Source organism: Passer montanus, unplaced genomic scaffold, assembly GCF_014805655.1.
Source record: "Passer montanus isolate IOZ18808 unplaced genomic scaffold, ASM1480565v1 scaffold32, whole genome shotgun sequence".
In the NCBI taxonomy this organism is placed as follows: Eukaryota; Metazoa; Chordata; class Aves; order Passeriformes; family Passeridae; genus Passer; species Passer montanus.
This window is the reverse complement of record NW_024367930.1, coordinates 5,878,569-5,901,877: the sequence shown is the minus strand read 5'-3', so window position 1 is coordinate 5,901,877 and position 23,309 is coordinate 5,878,569. Positions and strand designations below refer to the sequence as shown.

The window sequence follows — 23,309 nt, the reverse complement described above, 5'->3', positions numbered from 1 at the left end:
GCTTCTGCTTTCAGTATTCCTAGACTGGGTATAAGCTACTGCTGATCAATTTTTTTCAGTGCTTGTCTCCTGATCTGCTCCATACAAGACTTTCACGTGGCAGCTGAGCTCTTCCAGCTCCAGATACAGGCTTCAATATGTTTAGTTGGGGGAGGCTCTAAATCATTGCCAGATGCCAGCTAAGGTGCTCAAAACAAAGGTTTGTCTTTGTGTCCACATGGTTGACTGTTTTCTGGCCAGAGACCACTAGATTGCTTTGGTACCATAAGTACTTTATAGCAGGAGTGGCATAATACTAACTTTGCTTTCCTCTACACAGGCTTCAATAATGACACAGAGCAGAAATGCAAATCAATTTATTCTGTATTCATCAGAGATCAGTGCCTCAGGATAGGTGCTAGAAGTACTGTTAGGGGAAGGGCAGACATGAAATAGCAGGACAGAAGACGATTGCTTGACAATGCATCAAGATAAATCTAGTCTTTACACCAGGCTTGTGTGCTGTCTGCCTCTGAGGCATAACATTTCCAGTTGAGATTTATTTGGAAATCATACTCTATGGTTACAGATCTCACATTTCTACATAAGAAATGTGAGATCTGGTCTTAAATATTGCTTTAACGGGTGCGTAATATTGCTTTTTCTGGTCTTAAATATTGCTTTAACTAGTGGTAGTAGTCCTGTTTTGATCTTAATTCATAGCTAAGAGTTAAAAAGTGAGTGAAAGGCCACTTCTGAGGAACAGAACTCAGTGTTCATATGAAAAGTAGTTTTGTCTTACTAATGCACCCTCCTGCCTTAGAAAATTAAGCTGATAGGCTCTCTCTCTTCTTCAGAAAAGTTAGGCAGAAATATCATCCAGAGTCTGCAAAAAGCAGCTTCAAAGAAACCTGTTCTGCCAAATAATAGGAAAAAGAAGTGATGCTGACTGATGGATGAGAATCAGTTAAACTGATTTCTGGGACACATTATGCATTAATAAATCTGAGACTTTGTTCATTGAAAGAAGTGTAGGAGGCAACATTAAAAACTTTTCAGGGAATATGGGAAAAAATTAAACATTATATTTCAAAAGAACCTACAGGACTATTAGTACTAAGATATTTTTATGAACACTAATTCTCAGCACTTACAAGAAAGCAGACATCTCCACAGGAACTCCTGCAAGTTATTTTTTGTTTTAGAAGACACTGCTGCTTTTCATTGCATTTAACAACCCTGTGGTATTGCTGAAGTTCCCCATGCAGCCCCACAGCAAAGGTATTAGTGCCAACACTGATCATCAATTATAACACTACCAAAAAAATTAGTGCTCCTGTTTAGAAAGAACAAAGTTCCAAAAACTGAGAGAACTTCAGCACTGCAAGTGAAAACACAAGCCTCAATCCAGGGGTCCAGAGAGGTGCACGCCTCAAGGTGAGCAAAAAGAGAGGTCTGGAGATCTGAGGACTCAGCCTTGCAGATCACATCAACGCTATCTCTGCCCTCTCAAGTGGCTGGATGGACAAATAAAGTTTAAAAAGTCAGGGAGGAAAAAAAGCCTCTCCACGTGAGAAAACTGAGCCCTTGCCTGTCTCAGGAGCAGAGGACTCCCACAGGGAGACGAGCTCAACCAGGTTGTTCTTCCTCATATCTTTACAGAGGTAGCAATCTAGGGAAATACTCACATATGTAAAAACACAACTCTTTGGGCTTTTCTGCACTCAGGCAAAACCTATTAATGCTGCAGTAGTGTCTTTTATGCTTCCCCTTCAAACGCAACAAAATAAGATATGTTTCTTCAGACTCATTTACAGAGTGACCCTGCTGCTACTGGCACAACGGAGGCACTGTTAGAGGTTAGAATGCAAAATGATTAAGACAGCCAGAGAGCAGATATATGCTGGGGAAGCAATGTTTCACTTGATAATACAAGCCTGAGCTGAAGCCTGTGAACACAGAACATGCTGTTCTGTCAATAAACCCTTACCCTCCTTTCTTTCTCTGTTCTAGCTCAATTACAGACTGACAGAATGGATGTTTCAAGGTAAAGCAGGCCTATATATCAGTAAGTTCACGCAGCCAAGCTTAGGTTCAGCCACAAAAACCTCCATGTTTTCAGTAAATTGGAACAAGCTGAAGTGAAGACAGAAGATGTCCTGCATTTTCTGTCATTGCAATGTAGCTGAGTTACAAAGAAATCCTCATTTAGGCAGCTCCAGATGCCGGGCTACTTGCAGCAGTAGACAGGTTACTCCACAAAGAGACACAAACTCATTAAAGTTACCTCTGTTGCAAAAAAAACATCACTATGTTCTCTGCATTTTAACAGAGCTGTTTTGTTGTACATTCATCCTATGGCCCACAGAAGATGCATTTCCTAGGAATCTAGACATTAGGCAGCATTTTTAAGATGAAGGGCATGCTCTTATACAGCTACAAACTCTCATAAAAACACAATCTGGGACAACTAAACAGGAAATTAAGAAATAACTTGTAGGCTTTATAAATAATTTAAAAGAGAATGTTCCAAAGTTTAGATGTGTCATAAAAGCTAACTTTAATAGGTGAAGAAATTATTTCAATTAAACAGAACAAATGTCAGCAATGAATTCCTAAGCATTTTAATGAATTCATCTGTAATACTATGGTGTATGCTGAGGCACAGAGCCAGTGGGGGCATATACATGCAGACAAGTTATTTGTGAATATAATTGGAAGTCTATAAGAAACACCCACTCAGACTGGAGAAAAGTTTCTTGAAACAAAATCTGCAAGAGCTCCAGAAATTTCTCAGATAGCAAAGCTGGATTGTAGGACTATGATACGTAAAGCAAAGTAGAAAAGGGGTCTAAACCCAGGGAATTGGTTTGATCCAAGCAAGTGAAAAAGTTTCCTTTAACTTCATTCCTAATATATATAAAGGATTTTAGCATCAGAGCAGTTCTACTGGCTTAAATGTCAGCATTCCCCACTGTGCATACGAGAAAAAAAATTAAGCTTCTTTCCTAAAATGTCATATTAGAAAAGTTCTCCGTCAGCTGAAAGATGCTTCCCTCTACCAAAAAAATTAAGAGGGGAAAGAAGTATACACTTCTTTGAGTAAGTATACACTTCTATGAGTAAATAGAGCTGGTGCTTAAATAATAATTTTCCCTTAAGAAAATGTGGCTGTAAAATATTAAAAAGCAATAAGTTTTAAATTAAAAAAAAAATCTGTTAACAGAATACAACTGATCACCCACTGATTTTGTTACCTCTCTTAAAGACATTTCTTATCCCAGCTCTTTCAAAGAATCTTATTCTGTCAACTTTAGCTGATCAAGTTGTAATATTGAGCTTATATCGTTAACATTTGGCAAATAGTAAACATGTTACATCATTGGTAAAGGGACAGCTAGAAATTGTACCCAGGGCACCGCAACTCTTTCAATCCAAAGAACCCAAACTGGGCTACATCCAGTGTATGTTATCAGTATGATGGTTTTATTAATTGTCATCTACAATACATTGTATATTTGGCTCGTTATTTTTTCCACAGCAAAAACATGCTCACAAACTCCAGTGGTTGGCAGTGCTAGAGATGCAGCTCAAATAATGGGCTGTCATCTAGAGACGTTACACTGAATTTTCCCAGACACTTGGTCTCCTTGTACAGAGCCATACAAGTCTTCAACAGCTTATGCTCAGTCCTTTGATGGATTACTGATGTCCTGCTCCTTAGTTCTCTGCTTCACTGACAGGTTCTCTCTAAAGATCTCCATTACCTCAGGTGCACATCTGTAACAATATGATTACATATTTTTGAAAACTTCAATTATAATCTACAAATAAAGCCTTAATAAACTCATGGTTGAGCTGTGAAAAGCCTCACCTTGGAGGGTTTAGGTCAAGATTAACAGAAAAGGTGATGTAAGCACACATGGTAACCGTTTAAAAGTGTTAAGGATGTAATACCATCTGATGATGTGAACTGAACCAGCAGCAGTTCACTATTGGTTTACACGTAACTTTGTATTTTTCCCTGAACTCCTGGAAAAACTGTGAGATGGACCATGCATCTGGAATTTTACAGCCATTCCTGAACTCCCAGGAGCATTGAAATGGATTTCGAGTTAGGACAATCAAAATGACAAAAATATTTCTAAGCTCAAAGCACCTAGGAAGAACATTTAGCTTGGCATTTAGAATGGTTATTAAACATTTCCCAATATTTCATCAAACCAAAATTAGAGTTTTCAGAACATGAAGTCTGACACTTTTATTCCACTAAGAATGAGAATTAGACTGGACCATGAAGACATTTCTATAGACCTGCCTTCTGTCCCCAGAGAGGATTTTGCGTGACTGCACACTTTTAAACTGCCCTCCCAGGCTCCTGAAAAAGCTCAATTGCCATCCTCTGTCCTTCAAACACAGCAGGAGAAATGTCTGCAAATAACAGCTTTCTATTAAATCCTTTTGGCAAGTGAGCAATCTAGGCAGGTGCCCTTCCCCATCACCACCCCCTGTCATGAAGATAGAGGGAAAGTTCCTCCTAGGAGACTGTGAGGTGAAAGATAACTCATTAAGTCCTGGAAACATATTCCCTAGGCAAGATCAGGCTTGTGGGAGACTTCACATGGGATAACTGGAATACCAAAGACTTCAAAGTCAGAAAACTGAACTTGGAACAGAGAGTAGATATGGCAAAAAAGGAATGGTGGAAGCTTTTAGGAAAAAAGCACAAACAAAGTGAGCAGAACACTGTATGCAGTTATTCAGCAATTTGTAAGAAATTGCAACTTCTGACAAAGAATGCAAGCTACACAAACAAGGAATTATTATGGATCTGGCAGGCTACAAACAAAACTATCCATGAATCGAGTAGTGAAAAAGTCAGTCAAATCCTTGAAAAAACTAGAAGATGATTTTATCATTACATGCATAGAAGAAGAGAGTCTGATGCTTAAAGAAGCCTTTCAAGAATAACAGACAAGTCCAAAGAATAAGGAAACCAAAGCGCATCAAATACTAAGAAAATAGATATGCTGCTAACTCAGAGCTGTCTTAAATACTTTTATATCTTCTATAAACAAAAATGGCAAAATAGCTATTAAAATTTACTGAACAGCATGGTTACACAAGGCATGAGAGAATGTCACATTTAGTAACACACATTCTAATTCAATAAAGCCTTTTAAATGTATTAACTCAAATTAATAAAATTTGAAGTGATCAGAAAGAAAAAGGGAACAGTGTCCCATGACATCTCAGTCAGCCTTCCACCAAACTAAGGTATTTGCAGAAGGAAGACAGAAGCTGTATCTGGGCAATAAAATTTTCCACAACAAGAAGAAGTACTGAAGCAGAGAAAAGCCAGTTTATCATCCCAGGCACTGGAAATAAGAGCAACCTATTTCACAGAGCCTGGAAAGACACAGCTCAAGTTGAAGTTCAGAGATCAAAAAGCCACATTCAACTTCTCCTGTGGGAGGAGCAGGATTCCCAGCAGGTAAACCTGCAAAGACAACACATTACCTGAAAATAACACTGCAGCTAGCCTATTTAAAAGAAAAAAAAAATCATTATTTTGATAATCGTAGAAAAACATGGGTTGAAAGAGACATCTGCAGATCATCTAGGCCCATCCCCTGCTCAAAATTACACCAAGTTTCTCAGAGCCTCCACCCATGAAGAATTGAAAGTTATGGGGGTTAGAAAGTCCACAGCTGCCCTGGGCCTGGTTCCTGTGCTTGGGCACCCTTTTTTGTGAAGAATTTGCTCTTAACACCATACGAACTACCAATGCAGTTATTTCTGCCCACTGCCTCTTATTCTTTAACTGTGTAACTGAGAAAACCCCATTTTCCCTACAGCCCCCCATTCGGAGATGGAAAGGCTGCAAACAAATCCCTGGCTCCCCACCTTGGCCACCTCATGGCTAAACCATCCCATGTCCTTCAGTCTTCCCAGGATGTCTCATGGTCCATCACCACACCATATTAATATCTCACTCCAATATGTCTCCTTCACTGTAGGAATGGGGAACACCAACACTAGACACCCTAGCAAAACCCCCTTATACAAGTAACTGTGCTCAATATCACAGTCACAAAACCAAAAAGTGCTAAATAGTTTCAGGAATAGAGTGTGTGGGGAAAGAGGATAAATGAACAATAAATCACACCTTTTCCTATCTACCATGGATTTAAATTTTAACAAGACCGGAAAAAACATGCATAAAGGACTTTGCTAAGTTGAGTGACACTGTTCTAATTGTACTGGATTATCTTGGAGCAAAGAAGTTTTTCCATATCATGCCTTTAACGGATTTAAAGAAAAGAAGAAAGCCACAAATTACCTTAAGAACTGAATCACTCTGAAGATTAATGGTATTTAGCCAGAAAAGACTTCAAAGACACAAAGCATCCTTCCAAAATCCAATTCACCCAGCTGCTCAGGAACAAGCACGTTGGTTCTGCTGAAAAACTGGCAAGGAGGATATGCATTTCCTTGTTTATGGCAGTCAAACAGGAAGCTGAAGCCAGTAGATTTCCACAGAAATTCTGCAGGGCACTCTTAACTGGAGGAAAGAAATAAACTAGCACCTTAGCTCCATAAGGAAAGGCAAAGGGGTGCCTTAAAGGTAAATTTAAGACCACTCTTGAATTCAAACCCCTTCCCCAACATCCTGCTGCAGGCCAAGGACATTTGTTTTTTCTTTGCCAAGCACCAGAAAACTCATCTTCCTCTCAGGTCCCAGGAACCACCTGCTGAGCCAGCCCTTGCAGCTGGTTGCTCTGGATCTTCTGGAGGATCAGCTCAGGATGCTGGGTCTCACAAAAGCAGTTCAGTTCCCTTTTTTAAGGATGAGCAAACTGATGGGAGCAGCACCAATCTTTGGTAGTTGTTGGTTACCTTGACACCACCCATAATACAAGCCAAATAAAAAGCAAAGAAATAATTGACTTACTGAAATCTAAAAAACAACCGCCCCGTTTCTAATGTCGTGAAGGACAAGTGAACAGAAATAGAACTGTGATTTTTCTCTTTATTCTCTCATCCTAGAGCCAGAACTAAGGGGTTTCTTGCTGCTTGTTACACAGTTTTAGACGAGCAACTGTATGGTGAAGGCCCTGCTCTTTGAAAAAGCCTTCAATAGTCACATTTTCCTCACAGCAGGAAATATAGGCTAAGAAAAATGTTTGCCATAACACCCCACCCCTCCTGGGTTGCCTTCAGCTAGACCCAAATCTTGGTTCCTTTCTCACCCTTTAGGACTATGGTGTTCAGCTTTACTAAGGATGCAATTTCAGTAGGTTTGTACCACCCTTCTCCACTCTTCCAATAAATGTTCTTATTTCTTTAGAAATGTTTAAAGTACAGATTTTTTTTAATAGCTTTGTTGCAAGGATATAATCAAAGAGAGAAATATGATATTATTTTCACAGGCAGATTATGGAGTGAAGAAGTTAGGACTGAATTAAAAGTACCTCTGGCTTCTTAAATCTGTTTCACAGCCCACACCAAATATCCTGCTGGTCTGAGCCAGCCAAAAGATAAATTGAGGGAGGAGAAAAAAATAAAGATACAGTATAATCACTAAACAGAAGAAAACTGTAAATACAGCCACATAATGCCCCTCCAACATTGTAGTTTCATGCAGATAAATCCATTTCCTTTGCACAGTAGAGCTCAATAACAGTACCTTGAAATAAATACTGCAAACATATGCCACCGCAGGAATTAAACCAGTAGATTAAAAACAGAAAGGATTATTTATGTCAAAGAGCTACATTGTTTATTATTATTTAGTTTGTACAGCAGGTTCTTGAAGGCCTCTAAGAAATTATAAACTCTGCACATCTAAGTGCTGCTCATTTCTTATACCACAGAAAGGCAGCCACCCTATGACTGCTTTGCTGTCTCCCCTGCTGATTTTTTCAGTTATTTTTGCACTGTGTGGCATTTTCCCAAAAGTTGTGGATGAAATTTTCAAATTAGATTAAGAAAAGTTCCTGTTCTTCACAGAGTAATAAAACTCTTTTATGTTTTTGCCTTCCTTCACAGACTCCTGTCTTTTCAAACCAAGACAAGGGCTAATTCAGAAGGGTCTCTAAAGGAGTTTTATAGGGATGGAAAATAAAACCACAAAAAAAAGACAAAAAAACACAGACACACACCCCCACACAACCAAAAAAAAAGCACACACAAGACACTAATGTGAAATATGAATGCATTTAGAATAAAAACAAAGAACAAAAGCAGGAGACCCAGCACACCACACGCTCTATCTGCAGGAGTGTGGTGCATAATGACATTGACACATCTGGCCACTTCCTCTACAGCTGTTTCTACAAAGACCATGCAGTTATCAAAAACTGGTTTATGGTCTTTAGACAGGCAGGTAAAACCAGAACTAGTTCAGATAATACCAAGTATTTTCTCACAGAATGTAAGATATGTTCAAAATTAGTTGCATGGGATGCCTCTGATAAAAAGGCTAATTCAGAAGGGTCTCTAAAGGAGTTTTATAGGGATGGAAAATAAAACCAAAAAAAAAAAGACAAAAAACCACACACACACAACACCAAAAAAAAGCACACACACAAGACACTAATGTTCCTCATTAGGAGGCTAAGGATTTTCAATGCTGTAAAAATGCTGTCTTATATGATCCTGGTTATAATTCAGTCATCCCATACTTGGGCATTACAGAAATGCTGTCTTCACAAAAAAGCTCTAACTTCATGCAGGGCACAAGATTAGAGATGGCAATATTAGGCCTTTAGAGAGCTTCTTCTAAAGTTGCAAAATTCAGTGAAAAATAGTACAGACCTTCTTTTTTGATAGGCACAAGGATTATCTCCCATCCTAAGAAAAATCTATAAAGTGATAGTCTGTGAGACTGCCTTGCATTGGTATTTCAAAGGGTTTCTTTGAAAAGAATGATTTATAGATCACAAAGACCAATGGGTCTTTTATCAAAGAAAATGGATTCCTTTTCTGAACCACAAAGAAAAGATTGATGATATCCTAGACCACAACCCCATTTGTGAGAGAATATCCTAGACCACAACCCACTTGCATAGTGCCAAGAGACAACAGTTACAAGTCAGTTAATGCTTTACACTACCACAAATAACTCACATACTAATTACAGGCAAAGTGCTCATGGTGTTTTATGGAGCTTAGAAAGCAAAATTATAGCAGAGGGAAATTCACAAGGTAACTTATGTTATGCCCCACAGTACATATTAGGAATGACAAGGATGGATTTTTTAAGTAATAAGTGCACACAACAAAATAGCAAAATTGATATAAACATGTCAGTGTGTTGTCTTGTTTTCTTCCCAGGACTAAGAAGATTCGTATATGCAAAAGTCTGCTCCATGTATGAATGTTAAGATACTTCCAACATGATCATACCCCTTGCTCAGCTCAGTGAAATTCCTACCAACACTCTAAAGCACAGCCTGTATGGACAGGCTTTGCAAAATTATTATCCAGCCAGGAGAAAAAATATGAAAATTTTATTACCTCCAGAGTTTTGAGAGTTTTTGGGGGGGTCAGAACAACCCTTTTTTTTTGAAACTGACTTCATTATTACTGATTTATAACTGAAGGTTAAGCTTAACAAGAAAAAAACAGTAACGCATTATACTAAAATAATGCAACCCAACATTACAAGGTTTTCTGTTAGCTAAATCCACTAGACTTTGCAATAAAGATGATAAAATTAAGAGCAAATATTTTTCCAGGGTGCCGTAGATTCCCAGAAGATTCAAGGACAATGTAACCTATCATTAATTTTGCCACTGCTGCTCCTTTAGTGCTGTGCTATTCTCATTGTGCAGGACATAGAGCTACAAGTGATTCTGCTTCTCTACTGTTTCCTTTTCTCTTTTTACTCTTGTTGTCATCTCTATGCTTTGTTCTTTGGGTTAATGCAGCATGTCTCCAACACAGTCTTGGAAAATAACTATAAAGTGATTTGGTTTTAGTGTCATTAAACCTGATTAGCAAGGACTGCTCATGAAAATCCATAATTACTTCACAAAAAAACATTTTTTTTTCCAAGGGAACTACAAAGAACTCTTGCTTAACTATTTGGGCTACTTGGGAAAAGATATTGTCACTTTTTTTTTCTACACCTTGTAAATATCATAAAATACCAAGATCTGCTAAAAACATCCATCTTCTCTCAAAGCTGATTTCTAATATGAAACCAAATATACAGTCTTTATTTCAAGAAAATAAAATAAAAAGCCATAGAGAGCAAAATCCATCTTGATGGATGTGCTGGTGCTTTGGGTACAAGGCCAGACTTTGTGATTAAATCTATAATGATAAAAGAATTCCCAGCTGGATAATAACACAGTGTGGCTAGCACACACATCACTAAACTGCTTGATCTCCCAAAACAGGGGTGTAGGAGATGGCAGAGCCCAGTAGTTTGGTCCAGGGACTCCCCTCACTATACAACCGTGCTTCAGTGTATCCTTTTCTTCACACTTTGGGGGACAGGGGTGGTTGCCTTTTTCCTTTTTTTTAGGTGTTGGAGAGGGAAGGGAAGAATACTGCTCTGTATTTTGTGAGCAAAAGCATAAGAAACTTTTGTCTAAGACATACACCAGCCTATGTTCTTCCAAACCCTCATTTTCATTTAACATTTAATAGAGGACAATCTCTGCCTGTAGGTTTTTTGGTCTGTTTTCTGTTGCAAATTAAGCTGAGATCAGCCTTTGCATCAATTGCTGCCTGAAAACCTCAGCAAGAAGTAGTGAGAAAAAGAGCCTTTCTCCCCTGCAGCATCAGGAAATGGATCTAGGGCAGCTCTGCTGTTGCAGTCAATGGACAAGTATTCCCACAAACCTGTCCCTTGAGCTTTGCCAAGTCCAACGGCACTCTCGCTTAATTTTTCCAGTAATGCCATCCTCAGAAAATGACCTTGCCTGTAGCTGGCATTAGCAAAACCCAGCTTTTGTTTGCACTATTATTTTAAGAGGTCCCCAACCTCTGCAATTGCATTAAATTAGAGGGTTGCAGGGTAACAACCCTGGTTTTAAGCTAGTGCATGTTCTTGAGCTACAAATAATACAGACTTCTTCCCACAAAGATCTCCTCTCTTGGCCACAGGGTAAATATTTCCCCACCTTCCACACAGGGACAAAGCAGCAGTGCCTGTGCAATGGTTGCATGTTGGGCACACACTGAACCCCACTCAGAAGCTTGATTAAGTGTCCTCTGCACCTGAATGACAACTGAGTCTCCAGCCTGGAAAACTGCCCTTGAAGTGCTCTAACAAGAAAAATGTGGGTGGAAGCACATGTGATAAAAGCAATATTTGAGGAACTCTCCAGCTCTAGGCAGTGAAAGTAAAAAACATTGTCAATCTCAGTAGTGAAATGAGAAATGTAAGAAGTGGACCAAAGTCACCTTCACAAAAGAAACAAGAAGTAAACTCTGGATTGTTCATATTAGAAGCAGGTAAAATTCCACCTGCATGCTGCCCCGCTACATGCAGTTTGATCATGATATCTAAATTACAAGAAAAAATAACAAGCTTACTTCAAAAGGTCTCAGGCTTACCTCACCTGCATATATTTATGGGTACACTCAAGCATAACAAAAAAAGACCTCATTAAAACCCTGAGCTCTTTTCCTTCACTCCAGTTTTGATTAACCCAGTAAAGACCAAAATCTGCATATTACCATTTCAGCCATTTTCTTCTTCAGCCCACCATATCAGAGATTTAAAAAACTTGGAGTCGGGCTACAGTTCTGAATGATAGAAAGAACCCATAGGCATCATTGAGTACAGCTCCATGCAGGGCAACATACAAGTTAAGCTCTAAATCCAAGAGCATTCTCCCAATGCTTCTTGAACAGCAGGAGGTTTAGAGCCATGATCACTTCCCTAAGGAGCCTATTCCAGTACTTGACCATCCTCTCAGTGAAAAAACTTTATCCTAATATCCAACCTGAACTTCTTCTGACACAGCTTTAAGCCATTTGCTGTTACTGGACACCAGAAAGAAGAGATCAGCACCTTCCTCCCTCTCTGCTCCCTATCATGACTAAATTCTGGATAGCAGTGGGGTCACCTCCCAGCCTCCTCTTTTCTAAGCTGAACAAATTTAGATCAGCTTAGTTAACCCCAGAACCTAAATCACACCCTCTAGTTCTTTCCCCATCTTTGTCGCCTGTCTTTGGACATATTCTGATATTTTATACTCTTTCTTATACAATGAAGCCTAAAGCTGGACATAGCACTTCTAGGTGAGGTTGCACCAACGTTGAGATATATCACTTATTTCTATCTGTTAGCTATATTGTGCTTAGCAAATCCCAGGATAGAGTTGAAGTGGTCCTTTGGGCCACCAAGACACATTATTGGTTTATATGGAGCTTGTCATCAACCAAACCCCCAAGATCCTTGTCTGAAGGGCTTAATTGAAGCCTCTTCTTTCCTCATCTATAGGCACATCTAGAATTTCTCGCTCCCAGGTGCAGAAATGGCCATTTGTTCTTGTTAAATTTCATATAGTTGGTGATTGCCCAGCTCTCCAATCTATCAAGATCTCTCTGTAAGGAATCTCTACCCTCAAGGGAATCAACAGCTTCTCCTAATTTAGTATTATCAGCATACTTACAGTGCACTGAAGCGTGAGAAAAATGGCCCTAAAATGAAGCCCTGGGGAACACCATTAGTGACTGGCTGCCAGCCAGATGCTATCCAATTTTCTAAATTCCTCAAGCCCAACTATTCAGCCAGTTGTTCACCCAACATATGCATATGTATCTGGTTGTATGCTAGACATTTTGTCCAGCAAGATAATATGAGAGATATAATCAAAGACTTGTTAAAAATAGAAAAAAAAAAAAAAACAATAAAAAAAACCACATCCACTTCTTTCTGTCCACTAGAAGGATAACATAGATATAAAAAGGATATTAAATTAGCAAAGCATGGCTTTCCCCTTGTGAACATGTTGGGTTTGACCAATGACGGCATTGTCTTTCAAGTGGTGTTTTCAGTAACTCCCAGAATAAACTTTTCCATAATTTTCTCAGGCACCAAAGGGAGGTTGACAGGCCTGTAATTGTCAGGGTCCTCTTTCTCACCCTTCTTGAAAACAGGGACAACATTTTCTGTTTGCAGTCAACTAGGACATCTCCAGATTGCTAAGACTGTTGCCAAATATCAGAGAGGTCTCACAGTATCATTGAACTGCACTTCCAGTAATCTGGGATGAATCCCATTGGGTTCCATAGATTTATGGGCATTCAGTTACAGCAGCAAATCCTATACCATTTTAAAGTCAGCTGGGAGTTTATCATTCCCCCAGCTGGAATCCTCTTACCCAGGCCTCTCAGTGTACCATCACAGGTGTTAAGGGCCAAGACAAAGAAGGCATTAAACATCCCTTGCTTTATTTTCATCCATATTTGTGAGGTGACCAACTTCATCAAGTAACAGGCCAATATTTAGTTTAGGGGTCCTTTTATTGTTAACATAATTTGAAAAGTTTTTCATTATCCACCACACTACTGGTAAGCTTCAACTCTAGTTGAGCTCTGGCCATACAAATGTACTGCCTGCACTAGTGAACAGCATCTCTGGTAGTCCTCCCACATAGTCTGAACTTGCTTCCAAAACATGTACACTTTCATATTCTGCCAAAGATCCAGGAGATCTCTGTTCAGCCAAGCCAGGCTTCTGACCTTCTTTAACATGTGACACATTGCAGTTGCCTGTTCCTGCACTCTTAAAGATGGTTCTTAAAATGCAACCAGCACCCCACTACCCTTGAAACCAGGTTCTATGGGGACCTTACTGACTAGTTTTTCAAGCAGCCTAAGCCTAATCAGCTTTTGGAAGCCTGCCCTTCCAAAACCCATGGTGGCAACCCTGCGGAGAGTTTTTCTCATGTCAAAGCTTTTAAAATCAAGTATTTCATTATGACTATAGCCAAGAGAGCCACCAGTTATCATTTCACCCATGAGACCCTCTCCATTGACAAACGATAGGTTTAGGAAGCTACCTTTTCTAGTCCGCTCCCTCAGAACTCATATCAAAAGCATATGCAACTCAACATGCTTTGGGAGTTTCCTGGACTTGTGCACATTTGTTTTATCACAGTCCCAGTTAAAATCTGAGAAACTGAAGTCTCCCATAAGGATAAGGGTACCTGATCTACAGATATCCTTTAATTCCTTATAGAACAATACATTGGTGTCATCATCCTGGCTGAGTAACCTACAGACTTCCATTACAACATGCAAGTCAGATGTTTCCCATGATCAAAAACCTACAAATTCTGCCAGCAACACCAGTTTCAGAGGCTGATATGGATAAGCTGAATATACCTGGTGTCATTCCCAACAGCTGGGAGAGATAAAGGAAAATACCAGCTATGCTTCTGATCACTTCACCAATCTCCCCACAGCCCTGAAATCTCTTTTGGTCTCTCTTGGACTTCTCGGTGTAACTTCATTGGTAGGCACGCAAAAAAGCAGTAACAGATAAAAATAATCTGAGGAACATACCAGTCTAGGAAATTTCCTGGCAAAGTCTTTAACTAGAATCCCAAAGAATACTTCCCTGAAAGGTGAGTCTGGTTGGCAGATTGGATCTTGTCTTCCCTTCAGAAAGGAGCCACCTATGACAACATTTTTTTCTTTGGGACATGGCCATGAAGTGGGCGTTAAGCTGACCTGATCTCACCAACTCCTCTAGGATAGAATCACAGAATTGAGTAGGCTGGAAAAGACATTTAACATCAAGTCCAGCTGTTAACCCAGTACTGCCAAGTAGTTCACTAATCATGTCTTTAAGTGCCACATCTACACATCTTTTGAATACCTCCAGGGATGGTGATTCAACCACTTCCCTGGGCAGCCTGTTCCAATGTTTGATAATCCTTTCTGTGAAAAAAATTTTCCTAACATATAATCTAAATCACATCTGAGGTACAGGCTGAGGCCATTTCCCCTTGTCCTATTGCTGGCTGTTACTTATGAGAAGAGGCCAATCCCAACCTTGCAACCTCCTTCCAGGCAGCTGTAGAGAGCAATGTGGTCTCCCCTGAGCCTCCTTTCCTCCAGGCAAAGAATTCCCAGCCACTCTTCATCAGACTTGTGCTCCAGACACCAGCATCACTCACCTCTTCAAGTCCCTGTCCTGATTCCAGAGCCTGTTATATTTTGTATAAGGGCACCCAGGAAGGCAAGGTAGTCAAAGAGAAACTTCTCCCATACCCCAAGCAGAGACTTGTATCCAGTCACTTGTGTCCCACCTTCTGTCATGTGTTCTACCTATATCAACAGTTTTGTTCCCAAGAGGTCAGAGTAGGCTTCCACCAGCAAATACTGATGAGCCTCCATCTACTTTTCAGTGAAACCCACAGAAAGATTGCAGAAGGTGAATCAGGATCTAGTTCATAATATTAAACTGAGTTGATAGAAACATCCTTTATTATTACCACTTACCTGTCATCTAATAGTATTAAAAACAAATGAAACTCACCTACTGGGTTTAATGATGAGCACAGACAAGGGACAGTCTCTCAATTTGGTAGCAATTGAAAGTTTAAAATAACCTTCAAGTGTCATTAGTAAAGGTAATTCAGAAATTCTCCCTGTTTCATGACACAATTCTGTCAATTAGCTGAAAACAGCAATTATCAGTCCTTTCCTCTATTGTTTGTGAAGAATCAAAACTTTCCAAGGATGATTAATGGCTCCTTGGAAAACACAATGCTCAGTTCTGCTAAATTTGCACTTTTCTGTTGGTTTTTTGGGTTGTGAAGGGTTTTTTTCATTTTTTTAACCATTCTTTCACACAGCCCATGAAAAGAAAGTAGTAGGGGGTCCTGGGGGAAAGTGGAGGGACAGGATACATGTCATGGAAAGAAAACAGCAAGGAATAGTTTAAAGAGGTTTTTTCTCATTTAACTCACTGACCAGGGCAGAGATGTTCCCACACTTTCATTAATTAAACAGGAAAGTTAACATTGTTAGCAACATTAGGTACAAAACCTCATTTAAATTGTTCTGAAACAAAACAAGAAAAAAAGAAAATGCATTCAGAGGATGACCTTTGAGAATTCTGGCTTCATTAACATTTCAAACAGCACAGCACAAAATTAAGACAGGAAATAGACTTGCAATGCTATTTGACTGCAGAAATATATATCATTAACATGCCTATAATTAACAGGATAGCAATGTTTGTCCCATTGTGTCTGCTAATAATGGTGTAACATGCAAATGGAATTTATCCTAACAAAATTGAAGGGGATATTTAAGTTTATTCCACCTATCAAGCTTACTGAGAAATGTCAAACGACCCCCTTTTGCCCTTTGAAAGGAATTTCTCCATGCCTGCCTTTCCAGGCTCATGTAAAACAATTGCAGAAGGCATACACAGGCTGCTGTTAAAATCCAGAGTCCAGTCGTCCTTTCTGGTGTCACAGCAGCATTAGTGCTGGTGTCACTAGTGACCCAGTATTACAGAAAGTAGTTCAGATGCCCACACCACCCCTTGCATGCAACACCACAGTGTTAGCACCCTCTTTCCTCTGACTGGGATCATTTTCCCTATGCTCTATGGCTCTGATGGCACTGCCATGGTTCCTATAAAGGCACTGCCCTTTATAGGGCCGTATGCTGGGTTTTGGTTTTGAACACTCACACAGAGGCCATATGTATCAGCATTCTGGTACTGTTCACTCAGTGGTATTCTGCAATCTGTTAGACCTCACTGCTGGGAAATATTGACCTGATGTCCAGTCTAGACTAGATTTCATTCTCTGTTCCCATGTTAGATCTTCTCAGATAATATACACCCTTGTACTCTCAAGCTGTGGCATGTGTAGGCTGGCTGCTTGGTCATCAAGTGGCTGGCTGTAGGACTTTTAATTTCTCTTATGTCAGATCAGCTTGAAAATCTGATGAAAGCCTGCCCTGCGTCCTAGAGAAGTAAGACACAGTAAGAAGTTCTTGACAAGGACCTGTCTCTTCCCAAGGCAAAATGAAGGGCTGAGTGTAATAAACATTTCAAGTGTCACTGCCAGTCCTACACTTTTGTGATTAAGTCAAGTTGCATATTTTCAATTTGTTCCCCTATTATTCCCTTTCTATTCAGTCAAAGAGGCTGAAGCAAGAAGAAACACAGCTAACTCCCTTGTAAAGGACTAAGGGGATTATCGAACCTCCCTGTCTTTGTATTAAGACATTATTTACATTACGAGTTTGCCTAAAGTCACAGAAGGGGCAGACAGATACTTTGCCTGCTGGTTGCTTTGGTCATATAATAAACATGGACAAAAAAGTCCCATCATGAAGCTGTTGTACGATCATTGCTGAACCACAGAAGATGTCACCAATCTACTAAGGGACAAGGAAACAGTTATTGTGGCGTGGAGAGACTTAGTAAACAGCAAACTTCAAGGATGAACCAGATTTGTGCATCTCAGCAGAGAAATGCTATTAAGATGTAATATCAATTAAGATGTAACATTTTCTTAAGTTCCCCTCCCTCAGTGTTACTATTTTTCAGTATTAAAAAGGCAATTTATCCTTCTCAGTTCTCTAGAGTAGAGAACATATCTTAGCAGGAGGAAAGATTAAAGTGTCCATCACAACAACCTGTCCATCCCCTGTTCTTATATTATCAAAACCTGTTGAGATTAAAACCATAAGAAACTGGATAAAACACATTCATTTGCTTCAAATTCATGGACTTAAAAAGTTAGATTCCTATACACCTCTTGTTACCTTTACTAGAAAAAAGAAAAACCAAACCCACAACAATTTCCTCATCTGTAGTGAGAGAGCTTGAGAAACATTATATATTTTTGTTGAAAGAACTGGTAACAAAAGGGTCTGGAGGTTAGGGATATTTCAAAATGCTTCTCTGCTCCACACACCATCACTCAAAAAAAACCAAAACAAACATTATGAGTAAGACTCAACACTGCAGCTTTACTATATCAATTCCACACGTTCAGTCACACTGATCTCAATTACACATGAGCAAGGTGCTTCTAGATTCATTGCTGGTAAGCCCCTTCCGAGGTCTGAAAACCTGAAAAAGTCACTGCATTGTGCAGCCACCTCATGATTGTTCTCCAGTCCAACACTCCTGGTTTTCATTCGCTTCTAACTGCATCCATCAGGCCAGCTGCAAATCCCCTAGGACCAGAACTATTTCTGATGTGACAGAGTCCTCCTTGCCAATTAGTAGAACTGATTTATTTGGAGAAAGGTCTTTTTGCTTTCCTTGGGATTGGACCAATATTATAAAGCCAAAAAAAAATTTTTTTAAGTAAATTCGTCAGTATTTCCAGCTAGCTCAACACAACTATGGCCTTTTCACAGGCAAGACTGAGCACTCTGAAGGGATTTGGATTTGTCCACCAGCAAAATTTTGTGACTTTGTTCCAAGTGGTGTCCAATAAATCACAACCACCTGTGCCCCAGGTGGGCTAGCTGTTAATTTAGCCAGCACAAACTCGCCAAAGTTGTAAAATTCCCTGGAGTATCCCAACACCATGACAGTGGAAGCAGCCTAAAGGAGAAAGGAAAGAAAAAATGGCTGCACAGGATAAAATGTTGTGGGGAGCTCTCTGTGTCACTCTGTGCCAGAGCCCAGGTACCCCCCACTGATTTTGTCTGTACTATCAATAAGATTATCTGAGTCTTTCTGGGATTATGCTCAAAAGTAGAGAAGTGGCCCTTCCAAACTCAGAACTATACAGGGAAGAAGGCCCTCTAGGATGTCCTCATCTTTTTGTGCAGCTTCCACAGACCACACTCTGACACAAAACCCTATTAACATACAATGGAAGGAATTTAGGGGAGCATTTTTCTTAGAAGCCTTGACTAGATAACCTTTATCATTCCTAGTCAAAAACACCTTTCTTCTACTCACTAAAATCCCCTGCTACTTAAAAAGCAGAACTGCCTCAGGACAGATGTGTCCCTACAAAGAAACTGCAGAACACAAATTTGGTGTCCATCCCTTCACTGATGAGTCACGTCCTCAGGGGTGACAGCCAAACACAGAGAAATTAAAAGCTTTCACAGCTCAGAGAACAGTGTGAAAAAGCAGAAAAGTGAAAGAATGGAGGGCTGAAAATATTCACTCCACAAAAAGGTGATTTTTAAACTCTCTGCTTTGCCCATGTTAACCAGCAGCATGAAAAGTTGTATACTCAGATCTATGTTTCAGCAAAGAGAAATAGGTTCAATAAATGCAACAACCACAAAACTACTGAGGACAGGTGGCCATAATTCTTTTTACAGCCTTAATCTGCTAACTGATAAAGTGTATGACTATTTGTGGTTCATTTTCCTGCCCATTTTAATAGGAAGAACAGTAGTTAAACATCCTTCTGAAACTCTTCAGCAGCTTTAGACAGGAGGAGCTGGGGACTGAGAGAAGTTTCGTAAATTGGAGCTGGGTGAGGATCTACTCCTGTGCTGCTGTGACTTTTTTTTTTTTACAGGGTAAGGATCTAGACAGCATCTAAACCTTTAGTGTTTCTGTACCAGATAAGACAAAAATGCATTTTGCTTTGCCCATCTCCCCTCAGCAACTTCCCCACCAGCCTTAGGCCTGGTAGTCCATACTGGAGGCTCTGTTAGAAATCAACTTTGGTGGAAGCAAGCAGATCTTGCAGCAATCATATTGAAGTTGATTGCTGCTGTTGTGCTTCAGCACAGCATTGACACAAGTTGCCACTCCTCCAGCTTGATAGGTGGAATAAACTTTAAAAAAAGAGTTTTTTCCTGCCTTTTGCAGGACATTGAGCTCTAAATTTCACTGTAGGTGTAACAGCAGTTCTCCTTTGAAGCGGTTTCCACTTCTAACTCAGTTAAGACCGCATCCCATTGATGGTTCACTGATAGCAATCAGCAGACCAGAAGTACCAACATGGATTCCTCAACCTTGGTCACACTTTCTAAAGGGACCACTGCTAAAACATGTGCACCCTTGTCATTATGAGATTGTCTTTCAGTACTGGGGTAGATAGATGTATTGCTGAAAACCATTTTTCAGTGAAGAATTCATTTCACCAAGCAGATGCTACAGAATCCAGCTTATTACAAAAAACAAAACAAAACAAAAAAAAAAGCCAGTGAACAATAGGAGACTGGTTTTATCCTGGCAGGATTCAGCAAATGATATGTTACTCACTGCAACACAGATAATTGCTCAAGCCAAGCACAAACAGAAACAAGGTGACAAGGCCAAGAAAAGATCCTAGTATAAGTTCAAGGGGAGCTTTTAGGCAGCAGGGGAGCACATATGACCTTAATAAAGAAACAGAGATGCTGATTAACACAAAAACACCTCTCTAAATTCACAACAACGTCAAATCTAATGACCAGAGGCAATGCCATAGCATCAATCCACAACAAATTGCAAATAGCCAGAACACAGGAAAAAAGTCAGACCTCAAAGGACACATGCTAAGGGTACACCAAAATTTATCACTTATCCTATCTGCTCATCCTAAATTTTTCAGCAGCAACCACCACAGTAGTCATTCTTCCTGTTAAAGTATACAGGAAATTACAGGAGAGGTAAAACAAACAAACAAAAAAAAAAGTTTCCAGGAAAATATATTCCTAAAAGAAATCCAGCAGGGAATAGGAAAAAAGAAAGTTCCATCCATCCCTCTTCACAGAGTTAGGCTTGATGATCCTTGTGGATTGCTTCCAACTTAGAATATTCTGCAATCCTTATTAAAACCAGTTTTCCTGCACAGATGTTAATGGACAACAATCAAGTAATTTAATTCTCACAGACTTCAGCTGTTCAACACTAATCAAATATATTTACAGCAAGGTAAGGAAAAACAAACACTGTGTTGTGACAGACATCCATCCATAGCACTTTCCTGGTCAGGTTAACAGCCGGACAACCAGCAAAGCAACCAGCTGGAAGGTAGCCAGGCTTGTTATCCTGCAGCAAAGCTCCTGTAATTTAGCTGGCACCTAGAGAAATCCACAAGATTTGAGACACCTGAGAGACCACAGATATTTTGTGACAAAAGAGGAGAAAATTCCCAGTTTCTCCAGTGATGAATGGCATGGGTAAGAAAGTGGTGCAAACACCTGCAGATATCAGCAGTTCTGCAGTCACCAGCCCCCTTCTGTGGGAGTCACAAATTAATCCACAAGGAACCCATGTGCAGGAGCAGTGAATCCAACCTAAGCTCTCCAGTTCTGAAGTGAACTCTAAATGACTAATTAAAGGCCAAATAATATTCTCATTACTCACATTGCCCAGTATCTTGCACCATGATTGGTCCCTTTGGCTTCAATTAGTTGCTATCCTGATGGGTGCCAACTAAATAGCAGATAAATGCCCAATCTTAGAAAATTCTGAAAAACTGCCTTACTGAGTTAGTTTTCCTTCTAGGTGCATGGCTGCCCTCAGACAGTAACCTCATTCAAGGTGAGCAACCCAGAGATTTCAAAGGTCTCAATGATACCATTCTTGTTTAAGAAATCTGCTTTTTCCTGGAGACAAACTTTATGATTCATCCCTGTATCTGCCTTGGCATAACCTGGGGAACAGCTGGCTCAAGTGCAGCCTCACCAGAGGGGCTGCAAAGTTCATGGAGCACCTTTTCTCACCTCCTGAGAAGGTACCTTTTTTAAAAGCTCACACTGCTAACAAACAGCCGTATTCAGACTGTGACCTGGGGGAGTACACTGGAGAAATCAGTTTCTTATGTTTCACTTTTAAATTTTAAGAAAGGGATAGAAGCCATAATGTCAATTATACTGCAGAGCCTGCTCAAAAGCCTATAAAAATTTTCAAAGAGGCATTTTAGAGCTACTTATCTTATATATACACCTTCCACACAGGGTTATGTGAATGTCAAGCACAGTCCAAAACAAAAATACCTAAGGTATTTATAAACTCCCAGGAATGAAAATTCTTAAGAATCATTTGTTATTTTTAATTTTTAACTTTCTGAGTAACTTCAGAAAAAGAGCAAAGAAGTTTCATTTTTTAAAGTTTCTTGTTGCTTCTGTCAAACACAAACCAGATGCTTTGTGTTTCTTGCTCAGCCATTCCAGCTTGCATTGGAATGAGACACTGGTTTGCATTCATTTTGTACCCAAATAGCCTCATTTTTGTGTAGCACTGGTCTTATTCCACAGCAAGAACAAATTGACATGCTATTCCAGAAAACTTAATGTCTTTCAATTTCATGGGGGAAAAGAAGACCAAATTCTTTTTAGACTTTTCTCCTCCTCCACCCTCTCCTCAATAGAAAGAGAAGCTTTCCTATGAGCCCTGTGAGCACAGACCACCAGAGGATTACTTGGAGAGCAAGCAGGGGTCAGCAGCACCATAGAAAAAAAATAATTTTTTAATGAAAAGTTCGCCTTTTCATCTGTAACTTCAAACTGTATCAATCACTCAATTTAATTTTGTCACCTTATATGACTTTGCTAAACAGGGTGGATCCTTTCAGTGCCAGGGTACCCAGGATGACCCTGCAGGTCCCAGTAAAGTTCCAGAAAACACCTGTAAAGCAGAGGGCCAGGCACAATCCCCAGAGCTCCCACAGTGACCAGGGGGTCACAGAGAGCTCATTTCCTCATTTCCAGCTTTGCTGCTGGAACAGCTGGGTAAGAGGATTTGTCTCCCCTGTGGTAAGTAGGGAAGGTACACTGGAGCTCAAATTGCAGAAATTTTGAATATCTCATGAGCTCTTTTCCAGCTTCAGCCTTAGCCAGCTGTCAGACAAGCAGCAGGTGTATTTGCTAGCAAGATGTAGGGGAATGAGGGAAAGTGACGAAGTGAAATAAAAGAAAAAACTGATTTGGCTTACCCTCTCGTGTTCCTTCCTCACGTTTTCCCCAGTTGGAGGCTCAGGGTTAGGGGTTCAATTGGCTACAAACCAGGAACAGCAGCCCTGCTCACCTGCCCCACCTTTAAGCCAGCAGCTTTTCTGCTTTTTTTATGTGACTGAGCCAGCAGACAAGAAATCTGCCAGTGAAGGTGAAGAAATCAAATTAGTGGTCCCACCTGGGCTAAAGGAGCACAGGTGATGGAAATGTGATGTAAGTGGAGGTGCATCTGCAAAAGACCATCAGAAGGGTGGGAAAACACAAGTTATTCAAAGCATGAACCAGGCACTTGCTAAGCAGCCAGCTGTGGAAATAAATGGACCCATCTTGACTCCCAGCCATTTATAATCGTAGACAAGAATGAAAGTCCTATTACTTTTGAAGCCTGTAGCCATTTTATCATGCCAAACCTCATAATTTTTCAACAAAAAGCTGCCAACTGGCCCCTTTCCTCGGCTGTT

At 40.0% G+C, this 23,309-nt stretch overlaps 1 long non-coding RNA gene across 1 annotated transcript; it reads right to left on the bottom strand.

The window, feature by feature from the left end:
• Positions 1–3,291: 3,291 nt before the first annotated feature.
• Positions 3,292–22,941, bottom strand: LOC120505032. The gene is made up of 3 exons (XR_005628162.1): positions 22,830–22,941; positions 6,323–6,544; positions 3,292–3,759 (listed from the first exon to the last, which is right to left on the bottom strand). It is a non-coding gene; the product is annotated as an uncharacterized LOC120505032 (long non-coding RNA).
• Positions 22,942–23,309: the final 368 nt, after the last annotated feature.